The 14480-nt window shown below is 51.0% G+C and overlaps 1 pseudogene; it reads left to right on the plus strand.

Annotated features, from left to right (window-relative positions):
- Positions 1-8035: 8035 nt before the first annotated feature.
- LOC105717862 (small ribosomal subunit protein eS12-like) lies at positions 8036-8423 on the plus strand (annotated as a pseudogene).
- Positions 8424-14480: the final 6057 nt, after the last annotated feature.

The raw sequence follows: 14480 nt of genomic DNA on the forward strand, positions 1-14480 counted from the left end.
GTGGGAACGGCTACAAGCCAGACAAGGTCCCGGCCCTAATGAAGCTCTCATTCCGCTGCGGTGTTGGGCTGTGAGACACTTGCACCCCTCAGCCACCTATAATGATGGTTATTTTTAGCATAATAACCCGTTGTTTTGGCTCCCACCAAATGCCTGTCCTGTATAAACAGCCCAACACATTTTATTAAGATGACGGAAGGAAGGAAGGAAGGAAGGAAGGAAGGAGGGAGGGAGGGAGGGAGGGAAGGAAGGAAGGAAGGAAGGAAGGAAGGAAGGAAGGAAGGAAGGAGAGAGAATCTTCCCATTTTACAGATGAAGAATCCTGGGTTCCAAAGAGCTGAAGTCCCACAGCCTGCTCCTGATGGAGAGGGGAATTGAGGCCAGGCCTGTCTGCCTGGGAACACAGAGGCTCCAGTACCTGGAGTAATCTCCATTCATCCACCTGAAGAAGGCCATCAGCGATAGGACACCCCAGCCCCGGGGCCCACAGCAGGGATGAGGATGGGTCTTTCAAGGCCTCTGTGGCCCAGGGTACTTGAGAAGACAGGATGGGGCAGGTCAAGCTGGGACCTCGTCCTGGGAGTGGGGGCCTTATTTGCTGGAAAATTCTTTCCCATTCTCAAGCAGAAGCCTCTGGAAGAGCATGGAGGGCTGGGGTCACCACTCCCTCCAGTCAGCCTCGCTGGGCTTTCTTCCCTATGCACCAAGCCTTTTCCACCTCCAGGCCTTTGCCCATGCAGTTCCCCTCAGCTGGAACTCTCTTCCACTTCATCTTCCAGATCTCAGCTTAAACGCCTCTCCTGAATAGGGCCCTACCTGGTTGCCCAGCCAAGAGTAGTTCCCTTTGGGTTTTTTGTTTTGGTTTTAAGACAGGGTCTTGCTCTGTCACCCACGCTGGAGTGCCATTGTGCAATCACAGCTCACTGCAGCCTCCATCTTCTTCCTGGGCTCAAGCTATCCTCCCACTCAGCCTATATCCATAAATGTGGACACATTTGACAAAGCATTTTTTTTTCTTTTTTAGAGATAAGGTCTTGCTCTGTCCCCTAGGCTGGAGTGCAGTGGTGCAATCATAGCTCACTGTAACCTTGAAAGCGTGGGCTCAAGCGATTCTCCTGCCTCAGCCTCCCAACTAGCTGAGACTACAGGCATATGCCACCATGCCTGGCTAGTCTCTTAGTTTTTTGTAGAGATGGGGTCTCTCTTTGTTGCCTGAGCTGGTCTCAAACTCCTGGGTTATCCTCCTGTCCCGGCCTCCCAAAATGCTGGGATTATAGGCATGAGCCACCATGCCCAGCCTGCCCATTGTGAAATTGTACATTTTCCGCAGTGTGTGATGAACCTTTGGTCTGTCTCTCCCAGGACTAGGTATATGGCACTCACTGCCATGTCTACAGAACAGTGCCTAACATGCAGTGGGAGCTGAATACATGGATGTTGAATGCACATCAAACTCCAGTTCCTGCAGAACTCCAGGGCTGGTCCAGCGGCAGACTAGCCAGGAGGCCAGGCCCAGGAGGTGAGCTGGGGGTTGAACAGGAAGGTAGGACAGAAAGGCAGAGGGGAGCCCAGTTCCAGCCAGCTGCCCCACAGGCCAGAGCCAGGTGTCTCAGAACAGCTCCGCTCCCACGTCTACCCAGCTTCTGCCCCATCAGCCACACCTGGGAGCCCCCAGAGTGGCAGGAAATAGGTTCTTCCTACGAAGCCAGTTCCAGCAGCCTCTGTAGTCCCTGCCTTAAGTTGGCAGAGACTCCATTAGTAGTGAGGACCTGAGAGGGGCAGGCTAAGAACCCCAGAGCCAGGACTGGCAACATGATGACAAGGGAGGCAGGGACACTTAAGGGGGAAAGAGTCTGGGGGGAAAATGGTGAGTGAGAGTCAGCATGGCATGAAAGCTGAGAGTCAGACTGCCAGATTCAAATCCAGGCTTTCCTGCTGGGTGGCTTTGGACAAATAGCCGAACATTTCTGTGCCTCAGTTTTTTTCATCTGAAAAATGGAGATGAGGCTGGGCGCGGTGGCTCATATCTGTAATCTCAGCACTTTGGGGGATGCCAAGGGAGGGGAATGGCTTGAGCCCAGGAGTTTGAGACCAGCTCTGGAAATACAGTGAGACTCCCATCTTTAAAAAACAAAAGTTAGCTGGCTGTGGTGTTGCACGCCTGTAGTCCCAGCTACTGGGGAGGCTGAAATAGGGAAGATTGCTTGAGCTTGGGAGGTTGAAGCTGCAGTGAGCTGTGATCACACCACTGCACTCCAGCTTGCGTGCCAGAGTGAGCCTTGTCTCAAAATTAAATTAAAATAAAATAAATAAAATAAAATACAGCCTCTGACCCAGTAGGTCTGGGCCCAAAATCCTGCACTTTTCTTTTCTTTTCTTTCTTTCTTTCTTTTTTTGAGGTGGAGTTTCACTCTTGTCCCCCAGGCTGGAGTGCAATGGCGCGATCTCGGCTCATTGCAACCTCCGCCTCCTGGGTTCAGGTAATTCTCCTGCCTCAGCCTCCTGAGTAGCTGAAATTACAGGCACTCATCAACATGCTCAGCTAGTGTTTTGTATTTTTAATAGAGATGGTGTTTCATTATATTGGTCAAGCTGGTCTTGAACCCCCGACCTTAGGTGATCCAACTGCCTCAGCTTCCCAAAGTGCTGAGATTACAGGCATGAACCACTGCAACTGGCCTTTAATCCTGCATTTTTCAAAAGCTCCCGAGTGGTCCTGATGATTCAGGGACTGCACTTTGAGAAGCAAGGGCAAAGTCACTTGCTGAAAATCACAAGGTAGCGGGCTCCAAGCCTGCATTGGCACCCATGAGGTAGGCTACAGGATCCTACACTTAACGGCAACCCTCACTGCCTGCTGCAGCCCTACCTTTCTCTCCCCAGTAAAGAGGAGGCAGGAAGTATCTAGCCCCTCCCCCAAGCCCATTTCCTCTACCTCCCTTTGTGGTGACATCTGGCCTCCAGTCCTGGGGGTTCATCCTTACAGAATGGGATGGAGGTTCTCAGATGCTCATTAGCCAAGAAGATAATTAAGGCCGTGGGATGAGCTCACCCCAGTTCCCTGGGGCTTGGTGGGGTCCAGCTGGTGTGCCCTCTGCCAGCCTGGCCCTGTGCCCACTCCCTCAGCCGCTATAAGGGCTGGGACAAGGAAGGGGCTTGCTCAGAGGTTGGAGAGGACCCAGCCTCAAGGGAAACTCTGCAGCTGGGACTCCCCGCAGAGCCCACAGCAATCGGGTGTGCAGGCCTTTGCTCCTGGGGCATCTCCATAAGGGATCCAGGCCTGAAAACAAAATGAAAACTGCGTGGCCAGAGGGGATTTTCCTGCAGGGTGAGATGCGAACCACTGGTGAGATCTGCAGAGTGAGGTTACATAGAAGGCAGAGAGGGCGTCACCCAGCTCTGAAACCCACAGCAGCTCCCATTCCAGGGGCAAAGCAGCCTCCTTTGCTGTTAGTGTGGCCTGAGCATCTCTGTAAGGCTGGCCCAACCCCCTTCTGTCCAGGAGAGAGCACAGACCTCAGGCTCAGAATCCCAGGCAGTCGACACTCTGCAGCTAGAATTGAACCATGTGTGGGTTTCTGTGTGTATGTTTCAGTTGCTTTCTGTGTATGGTGTGGGTATTGTATTTCTGTTTATGATAATGACATAACTGTTGCTTTTTATTTCTTTTTTTCTTAGTTCTTGAGGCAAGGTCTTGATTTTTTTACTGAGGCTGGAGTCCAGTGGCACAATCACTGCCCACTGCAGCCTTGACCACCCCGGATCCTCCCACCTCAGCCTCCTGAGTACCTAGGACCCCACTCAGCCTTTTTTTTTTTCTGAGACAGGGTCTCACTCTGTCGCCCAGGCTGGAGTGCAGTGATGCAATCTTGGCTCACTGAAACCTCTGCCATCCAGGCTCAACCAATTCTCCCGTCTCAGCCTCCCGAGTAGCTGGGACTACAGGTGTGCCACCACACTGGGCTAATTATTATTATTATTATTATTATTTTGACATGGAGTCTTGCTCTTGTCACCTAGGCTGGAGTGCAATAGTATGATCTCAGCTCACTACAACCTCCACTTCCTGGATTCAAGTGATTATCCTGCCTCAGCCTCCCAAGTAGCTGGGATTACAGGCACTTCCCACCACATCTGGCTAATTTTTTTTTTTTTTTTTTGTATTTTTAGTTGAGGCAGGGTTTCACCGTGTTGGCTAGGCTGTTCTCGAACTCCTGGCCTCAGTGATCCACCCACCTCAGCTTCCCAAAATGCTGGGATGACAGGCTGGTCTGGAACTCCTGACCTCAGGTGATCTGCCTGCCTTGGCCTCCCAAAGTGCAGGCATGAGCCACCTTGCCCAGCCCAGGGAACCTTTTTTTTGGTGATGGAGTCTTGCTCTATTGCCCAGGCCGGAGTACAGTGGCTTGAAGTTGGCTCACTGCAACCTCTGCCTTCCGGGTTCAAGTGATTCTCCTGCCTCAGCCTTGTAACTGTGATTACAGTCGCACGCCACCATGCCTGGTTAATTTTTGTATTTTTAGTAGAGATGGAGTTTCACCATGTTGGCCAGGGTGGTCTTGAACTCCTGACCTCAGGTGATCCACCCACTTCGGCCTCCCAAAGTGCTGGGATTAAAGGTGTGAGCCACCACACCTGGCCGGAATTTTTTTACATAAGTTTTTTTTTTTGAGACAGGGTCTTGCTCTGTCACCCAGGCTAGAGTGCCATGACACGATCGTAGCTCAACATAGCCTCCAATAGCCTCCAACTCCCGGGCTCAAGTGATCCTCCCACCTCAGCCTCCCGAGTAGCTAAAAGTACAGGTGCAGGCCACTATGCATGGCTAATTTTATTTTATTTTTGTAGAGATGGATCTCACCGTGCTGTGAAGCTTGTCTTAACTCCTCCTGGGCTCAAATGATCCTCCTACCTCAGCCTCTCAAAGCACTGGGATTATAGACATGAGCCACCATGCCTGGCCCTCTATTTTCAAATAAAGTCACATTTACAGATACTATATTTAGACATATTATATATATAATATTATTATATATAGTATAATAGTATAATATATAGTATACAATAATATATAATATATTATATAAAATATAATATATATTATATGTAATATTACATACATACATATATTACATATTACATATATAATATGTAATATAATAATATATTATAAATATGTTTAAACATGTTTTATATATTATTAAATATACATTTATAAATATGCATATATAAAAATATATTATATGTTATATAAAATGTGTCTAAATACTGTATCTGTAAATCTATACACACAGATATTTATACATACATTATATATTCATGTATAAATACATAAACACAGGTACAGGCTGGGCATGGTGGCTCACACCTGTAATTCCAGCACTTTGAGAGACTGAGGTGGGCGGATCATGAGGTCAGGAATGAGAGACCAGCCTGGCCAACATGGTGAAATCCCATTTCTACTAAAACTACAGAATCACCTGGGTGTGGTGGCACGTGCCTGTAATCCCAGCTACTCGAGAAGCTGAGGCAGAAGAATCGCTTGAACCGTGGAGACAGAGGTTGCAATGAGTCGAGATCGCACCACTGCACTCCAGCCTGGGTGACAGAGTGAGACTCCGTCTCAAAAAACAAAACAAGGCTGGGCAAGGTGGTTCACACCTCTAATCTCAGCACTTTGGGAGGCTGAGGCGGGCAGATCAGGAGGTCAAGAGCTCAAGAGCAGCCTGGCCAACACAGTGAAGCCCCGTCTCTACTAATAACACAAAAATTAGCTGGGCCGGGCGCGGTGGCTCACGCCTGTAATCCCAGCACTTTGGGAGGCCAAGGCGGGTGGATCACGAGGTCAAGAGATCGAGACCATCCTGGTCAACATGGTGAAACCCCGTCTCTACTAAAAAAAATACAAAAAATTAGCTGGGCATAGTGGCGCATGCCTGTAATCCCAGCTACTCAGGAGGCTGAGGCAGGAGAATTGCCTGAACCCAGGAGGCGGAGGTTGCGGTGAGCCGAGATCGCGCCATTGCACTCCAGCCTGGGTAACAAGAGCGAAACTCCACCTCAAAAAAAAAAAAAAAAAATTAGCTGGACGTGATGGTGCACGTCTGTAATCCCAGCTACTCGGGAGGCTGAGGCAGGACCATCGCTTGAACCCAGGAGGCGGAGGTTGCAGTGAGTGGAGACGGCACCACTCCAGACTGGGCAACAAAGCAAGACAACGTCTCAAAAAAAAAAAAGAAGAAGAAAAGAAACCCATATGTATTTTACTCTTATGTCCTTCTCAATCAGACCAGCCCCGTTTCCAGTGCTCAGTCACCACATGTGGCTGGGGTCGCTGGGTTGGGCTGCACAAGTTTAGGTGCTGGAGTCAGCAGCAAACACACCCCAGAAAACCCCTGCCGTGATGGAGTGTCTATTCTCCTAGAGGAGATAGATGATAAAGAAACAGGAAAATGCATCGTATGTTGCATACATTCCAGGAAGAAGAACTAAGGAGAGGAAGGGGGGCGGGAGTACGGGGGTGCACGATCCGTTTCCTCTGTGTATTCTTCCAAAGATATCCTGCATGAGCACAGGCATATATATACACACACACACATTCCCATTTTAAACAACACAGATGGTCATATTTCATACATACTGTTCTGTTCCTTCCGTTTCTCACTTGAAGGTATATATTGAAACTTATTCCCCATCGGCACACATAGAGTTCAGATTTTAACAAATAATTGGAAACACAAAAAGACACGGTACTGCTGAGGTAGCATAACAGAAGCTGGAGTTTGCACCAACATCCGATCCTCATCACAACCCTGTGAGGTAGGGGCATTTCCAAAAAACAGTTCAAGTTCACAGGCAGCGTTTGTAAACAGGTAGCTAATAAAAATGAGTAGCTTGAGGGCCAGGTGCAGCGGCTCATGCCTGTGATCTCTGCACTTTGGGAGGCCGAGGTGGGAGGAACGCTTGAGGCCAAGTTCGAGACCAGCCCGGGCAACTTGGTGAGACCTTGCGTCTATAAAACAATAAAAAAAATTAGCGGCCCCTGTGGTTCCAGCTACTTGAGAGGCTGAAGCAGGAGGATCACTGAAGCCTGGGAAGTTGAGGCTGCAGTGAGCCATTATTGTGCCACTGGACTCCAGCCCAGGTGACAAAGAGACCCTGTCTCAAAAAAGCGAAAAAAATCAAAACTACTAGCTTGAAGGAAATGTTAAGCCCTGGAATTTGGCACTTCCAAATGGTAAGAGAGCTCTTGTTGGGAGAGCTCTTATTGACAGTTAATACTAAATAATTAGTATTTTTTGTTTGTTTGTTTTCAGACGGAGTCTTGCTCTGTCACCAGGCTAGAGTGCTGTGGCGCAATCTTGGCTCCCTGCAACCTCTGCCTCCTGGGTTCAAGCGATTCTTCTGCCTCAGCCTCCTGAGTAGCTGGGACCACAGGCGCGTGCCACCACGCCTGGCTAATTTTTTTGTATTTTTAGTAGAGATGGGGTTTCACCATGTTGGCCAGGATGGTCTCGATCTCTTGACCTCATGATCTGCCCGCTTCGGCCTCCCAAAGTGCTGGGATTGAGCCTCCCAAAGTGCCGGGTGTGAGCCACCGCGCCCGGCCAATAATTAGTATTTTATACTAAAATGCTAACATAGGTCAGGTGTGTGCTGTGGCTCACGCCTATAATCCCAGCACTTTGGGAAGCTGAGGCAGGAGGATTCCTTGAGGCCAGGAGTTTGAGACTAGTCTGGGCAACATAGCAAGACCCCCATCTCTACAAAAAAAAAAAAAAAAATCAAAAAATTAGCTGGATGTGGCTGAGCACCTGCAGTCCCAGCTACTCGAGAGGCTGAGATGGGAGGATTGCTTGAGCATAGGAGCTGTAATGAGCTGAGACTGCATCACTGCACTCCAGCTGGGTGACAGAGCAAGACCCTGTCTCAAAAAAAAAAAAAAGTTTTTTCCCTGCCGCCTGCCCCCGCCGAGTCTTGCAGAGGCAGAGGCTTGGGTGCGTTCAAGATTCGGCTTCACCTGTAACCCACGGCCATGGCCAAGTAAGGCATTGATGCTGGAGGTATAATGGATGTTAATACTGCTTTACAAGAGGGGCTGAAGACAGCCCTCATCCACGATGGCCTAGCACGTGAAATTCACGAACCTGCCAAAGAGTACCAAGCCCATCTTTGTGTGGGTGCGTCCAACTGTGATGAGCCTATGTATGTCAAGTGGGTGGAGGCCCTTTGCGCTGAGCACCAAATCAACTTAATTAAGGTTGATGATAACAAGAAAGGAGCGGAATGGGTAGGCCTCTGTGAAATTGACAGAGAGGGGAAACCTCTTAAAGTGGTGGCTGCAATGTGTAGTAGTTAAGGACTATGGCGAGGAGTCTCAGGCTAAGGATGTCATCGAAGAGTACTTCAAATGCAAGAAATAAAGAAATCAATCTTTGACTCACATTCAAAGAAAAAAAAAACCAAAACAAACCAAAACGGAAAAAGCAAGGGAGCTGATGCTGATGCTTTTGTGATCTTCCTGAGCCCTGATGAGTCTACCAGACCCTGCAAGGCTCAGGAAGAGACCTTTGCTCCAGAACCAGACTGGCCCCGCCTGGGATGAGCTCTCTGGGGAATACTGTTCTGGGCTCCGAGCCACACAGGCTCTGGGTTCAAGCCTGGCTCTGCTGCATCAGCTTCTGAGCTCAACTCGGCTGAGCCTGAGTTTCTCCATCTGCAGCATGGGCTTGGTGCCTGGGCAGACTGAGCACCTGCTTAGAACTCTGGCGGGGAGGAGCGTGGAAGGAAATAAGAACCCCTGCCAAGCAGAGCGGAGGCCTCCCGGGGAGGGCGTTTCCTGACTCAGGAAAAATTGCCCACCCTGCTCGGGGCCCCTGCCAATCCCTGTCCCTGCTGCGCCGGCCCCTGAGGGAAGGGTTGGAGCCTGGTGAGCTATCTCCAGCAGGCTCTGGCCTGTCCTGGCTAGGAGGCTGGGTGGCTGGGCAGGACCAGGACAGCACCTCCAGGTCCCTGGATTCCACTGAGATCCGTGGGGCCACTGAGGTCCCCGCAGCATTTCCAACTGCCCTCGGGCTGTGTCTCCTTCCTCCTGCCTCCTCCCTCATGCCAGCCATGCAGTCCCCCAACTCTTTTTGTCTCCTTCCAGCTGCCAGCCTTTGCACAAGCTGCTCCCAAGGCCTGGGGATCCGTGCCTCTCCTTTCAGACTCCTACTCACCAGTCAAGAGTCACCTGGCAAAGCCCCTGAACCTCGCTTTGTGTTCCCTCAGCCCAGCCCAGATCTCACCTGTGGACCCCAACAGGCTGTGAGGCTGTGAGACCCCTGAGGGCCGGGAACCAGTCTGCCAGTCTGTTCTGTGCCAGTTCTGTAGTTGACCCCAGGGACTGTCGATTCTCAGTAAAGGCTTTTTTTTTTTTTTTTTTTTTGGAGATGGAGTCTCACTCTGTCACCCAGGCTGGAGTGCAATGGTGCAGTCTCAGCTAACTGTAACCTCTGCCTCCTGGGTTCAAGTGATTCTCCTGCCTCAGCCTCCCGAGTAGCTGAGATTACAGGTACTTGCCATCATGACTGCCTCATTTTTGTATTTTTGTAGAGACATGGTTTCACCATGTTGGCCAGGCTGGTCTTAAACTCCTGACCTCAGGTGATCCGCCCATCTTGGCCTCCCAAAGTGCTGGGATGACAGGCGTGAGCCACCTCAACCAGCCTTTTTTTTTTTTTTTTGAGATGACGTCTCACCCTGTCACCCACGCTGAAGTGCGGTGGTGCTATCTCAGCTCACTGTAACCTCTGCCTCTTGGGTTCAAGTGATTCTCCTGCCTTAGCCTCCTGAGTAGCTGGGATTACAGGTGCCTGCCACCACACCCAGCTAAGTTTTGTAGTTTTAGTAGAGACGAGGTTTCACCATGTTGGCCAGGCTGGTCTCGAACTCCTGACCTCAAGTGATCTGCCTGCCTCAGCCTCCAAGAGTGCTGGGATTACAGGTGTGAGCCATCATGCCTGGCCAGTAAATGCTTATTGAAAGTAAATGAATGAATGGATGCAGGCAGGTAGCCAGGAAGTAAATAAGGAAGGTGTCCCAGCCCCAAACTTTGTCTCTGAAGGCAAGGACCATGTCTTTCTCTAACACAGGGTGATGCCTGTAATTGGCACTCAGTAAATGCAGGTTCATGTTTAGTAGGTGTGAGGAGTCGGTCTTGCTCCAGTGATGTGGCCTTCTACCCATCCCCTCTCTCTATTTTAATTTATTTTATTTTATTTTGAGACCGAGTCTGGTCCTGTTACCTAGGCTGGAGTGCAGTGGGGAGATCTCAGCTCTGCTGCAGCCTCTGCCTCCCAGGTTCAAGTGATTCTCCTACCTTAGCTTCCCAAGTAGCTGGGATTACAGGTGTGGGCCACCACGCCTGGCTAATTTTTGTATTTTTTGTAGAGACAGGGTTTCACCACGTTGGTCAGGCTGGTCTGGAACTCCTGACTTCAAGTAACCTGCTCACCTGGGCCTCCCAAAGTGCTGGAAGGTGTGCCACTGCACCTGGCCTCTTTTTTATTTTTAATTGAGACAGGGTCTTGCTATGTTGTTGAGGCTAGTCTCAAACTCTTGGGCTCAATTGCTCCTCCTGCCTTGCCCTCCCATAGTGCTGGGATTATAGGCATGAACCACCACACCTGGCCCTGCCCCACATTAAATTTTAAAGAGCTGGCTGAGACTGATGTATAGAAAATAGTTCAGCGAGGCTAGGAGAGCAGAGTGGAGGCCCCTGCAGTCCCTGAGTGAGAAGGGTCCCTGCCTTGGACTGAGGCGGAGGTGAAGAGGTGCTGATAGATACAGGAGGATTTCAGAGAGGAGCAGGGGAACAGGGGGAGGCCAGCTGCGGACGATCTCAGGAACAGGGTCTGAAGAGCCTCCAATTCCTATCCAGTAGTCACAATCAGTGCAGCCACGGGCAGAGCCATGGACCTGGGGACAGTGGCGTGATGACAGGAAAACATATTCCAAGAGCCAAGACCATTCTCCCTCCTGGAAACAGGCAGGAAATAGGCCCAAGGAAGTCTTTTGGGAGGACAGGTTTGAGCCCCGCCCTGCCCTGGAACTGTGGCATCTCTGGGGGCTCAGAGCCTGGGTGCCCTCCCAAGGCCTCCTTGGGGACCTGGGGCTCCTGGAGGGTTCCTCCCAGGCAGCCCCAGCCCAGGCTCAGCCACTGTGGAAGTACAAGAAAATGCCTAACGATGGAACCTTGCACAAGACAAGATTCCAGACCCCCTCCTCAACCACAGTGGCTCAGGCCTGTAATCCCAGCACTTTGGGAGGCCAAGGTGGGTGGATCACAAGGTCAGGAGTTCAAGACCAGCCTGGCCAAGATGGTGAAACCCATTGCTACTGAAAATACAAACATTAGCAGGGCATGGTGGCAGGTGCCTATAGTCCCAGCTACTTGGGAGGTTGAGACAGGAGAATCGCTTGAACCCGGTCGGCAGGGGTTGCAGTGAGCTCAGATCTGTGCCACTGCACTCCAGCCTGAGCGATAGAGTGAGACTCCATCTCAAAAAAAAAAGAAACTCCATCTCTACTAAAAATACAAAAATTAGCCAGGTGTGGTGGCAGGTGCTTATAATCCCAGCTACTTAGGAGGCTGAGGCAAGAGAATTGCTTGAACCTGGGAGGCGGAGGTTGCAGTGAGCAGAGATGGTGCCTGCACTCCAGCCTGGGCAACAGAGTGAGACTCCGTCTCAAAAAAGATTCCAGCCCCCATGGCGCTGACCTTCTAGCGGGAGAGGCTGTCAGCATAGGAACAGGTAAGTTAATCAATGCATGGTGTAATGTAATTTCAGAGAGGGACAAATGCTTGGTGAGTGATGGAGACTAACTGGTAGGTGGGGCTGGGACTCCAATAGAGAAGGGACCAGGGTGGGGCCCCCTGAGGAGGCAGAGCTGAAGCCTAAAGGACACCAAGTATTCATGGAAAAAGTATTCCTGGGGCCTGGCACAGAGGCTCACACCTGTAATCCCAGCAGTTTAAGAGGCTGAGGCAGGAGGATTGCTTGAGGCCAAGAGTTCCAGACCAGCCTGGGCAATATAGGGAGACTCCGACCCCCCACCACCACCCTGTCCCTACAAAAAAACTAGCCAAGCATGATAGTGAGTGCCTGTAGTCCCAGCGCACAGTCCCAGCACTCAGAGGCTGAGGTGGGAGGATCTCTTCAGCTCACGAGGTCAAGGCTGCAGTGAGCTATAATCGCACCACTGCACTCCATCCTGGGCAACAGAGTGAAATCCCATCTCATTTAAAAAAAAAAAAAAAAAAAAAAGGCCGGGTTTGGTGGCACACGCCTGTAATCCCAGCACTTTGGAAGGCTGAGGTGGGTGGATCACTTGAGGTCAGGAGTTAGAGACCAGCCTGGCCAACAAAGTGAAACCCTGTCTCTGCTAAAAATACAGAAATTAGCTGGGCTGGTGGATTGCACCTGTAGTCCCAGGTACTCAGGCAGCCGAGGCACGAGAATCGCTTGAACCTGGGAGGTGGATGTTGTTGTGAGCTGAGATTGTGCCACTGTACTTCAGCCTAGGTGACAGAGCGAGACTGTCTCAAAATAAAGACATAGAAAAGAAAAAAAGCGGGAAAGAACATTCCTGAATGAGGGAAGAGCCAGGGCAAAGGCTTGAGGTGGAACAGAGAAGGAGAGGGTGGCTGGGAGGGTGAGCAGATGGGGTTGGAGGGTGTGGGCCAGGCCTGGAAGGTGAGTGGTGTTGGGGAGTGTGACCCTGGGGAGGCATGGAGTGTTTCAAGCAGGGGTGGTGTGTTCACCTCCTCTCACCCGCCAGAATCCTGCTCCCTGCAGCCTGGAAAGCCCCTACCCGGTAGTTCCCTGTTTCTCAGGGTCTTTCCATGGTCTCTGCCTCTCCCAGCCCCAAGACAGGTACTCTCTGAGCTAGAATTTCCCCCAAGCGTGAGCAGGATCTGCAGCCAGTGGGGGATATGAACACTCATCTCCCTCAAGGCCACGGACCTCCTACTATTCACCAGGCATGGACTGCCTACCGCGTGCCAGGTCTTGTGCTAGGGGCACCGCAGGTCTGGGTCCCTCTGCCCCTGGCAGCCCGCCTGTTGGAGGCAGAATTCATGGTCCATTTCACAGACCAGGAGACCCAGACTTACAGTGACTCGCTCAGGACCACATGGTTCAGAAGGCAGGAATCTGGATTTGAGGCCAGCTGCATTTGACCCCAAAGGCCTGAGATCTTATTCCAGCCTCACAACAACTCTGTGAAAATGGGGGCTGTGTGGCCGGGCGAGGTGGCTCACTCCTGTAATCCCAGCACTTTGGGAGGCCGAGGCGGGTGGATCACAAGGTTAGAAATTCGAGACCAGCCTGGCCAATATGGTGAAACCCGTCTCTACTAAAAATACAAAAATCAGCTGGGCATGGTGGCAGGTGCCTGTAGTTCCAGCTACTCGGGAGGCTGAGGCAGGAGAATCGCTTTAACCTGGGAGGCGGAGGTTGCAGTGAGCCCAGATTGTGCCACTGCCCTCCAGCCTGGGCAACAGGGCGAGACTCCGTCTCAAAAAAAAAGAAAAAGAAAAAAGAAAGTTGGGGCTATGGATTCGCTTGCTCCTTTCCTTCCTGCCCTCCTTCATTGGCCCTGTTTTGGTGGCACTGTCAGCTCCTTGGCCACTGAGCCAGACACCCCAGAGCCATGCTCAATTTTTTTTTTTTTTTGAGACAGTCTCACTTTGTTGCCCAGGCTGGAGTGAAGTGGCATGATCTCAGCTCACTGCAGCCTCTGCCTCCTGGGCTTAAGTGATCGACTCACCTCAGCTGCCTAAGTAGCTGGGACTACAGGCACCGTCACCACACCCGGCTGTTTTTGTATTATTATTATTATTGTTGTTTTGACACAGTCTCACTCTGTCACTAGGCTGGAGTGTAGTGGCGCCATCTCGGCTCACTGCAACCTTTGCCTCCTGGGTTCAACTGATCCTCCTGTCTCAGCCTCCCAAGTAGCTGGGACTACAGGCATGCACCACCATGCCCAGCTAATTTTTTATTTTTATTTTTAGTAGAGATGGGGTTTCACTGTGTTGGGCAGGATGGTCTCGATCTCTTGACCTCATGATCCGCCTGCCTTGGCCTCCCAAAGTGCTGGGATTACAGGTGTGAACCACCTAGCCTGGCCAATCTTTGTATTATTAGTAGAGGTGGGGTTTCACCATGTTGGCCAGGCTGGTCTTGAGCTCCTGACCTCAGCTGATCTGCCTGACTCAGCCTCCCAAAGTGCTGGGATTACAGGCATGAGCCACTGCGGGTGGCCAACTCCAGAGCCATTCTTGATTCCTCTCCTCCGCTGCCCCTTTGTCCAGGGGCCAGTGACTCAGTGGTCCTCGAGGGGCCTTGCGACACTTTAACGCTAGCCGTGTAGGTTGTAATCCTTTTTCCCCCCTCGAGATGGAAAAGAAGGAAATTAAACGGTGGCAGGTTATC

This window comes from Aotus nancymaae, unplaced genomic scaffold, assembly GCF_030222135.1.
Source record: "Aotus nancymaae isolate 86718 unplaced genomic scaffold, 86718_ANA_hifiasm-v0.15.2.pri h1tg000049l, whole genome shotgun sequence".
NCBI classification, from domain to species: Eukaryota; Metazoa; Chordata; class Mammalia; order Primates; family Aotidae; genus Aotus; species Aotus nancymaae.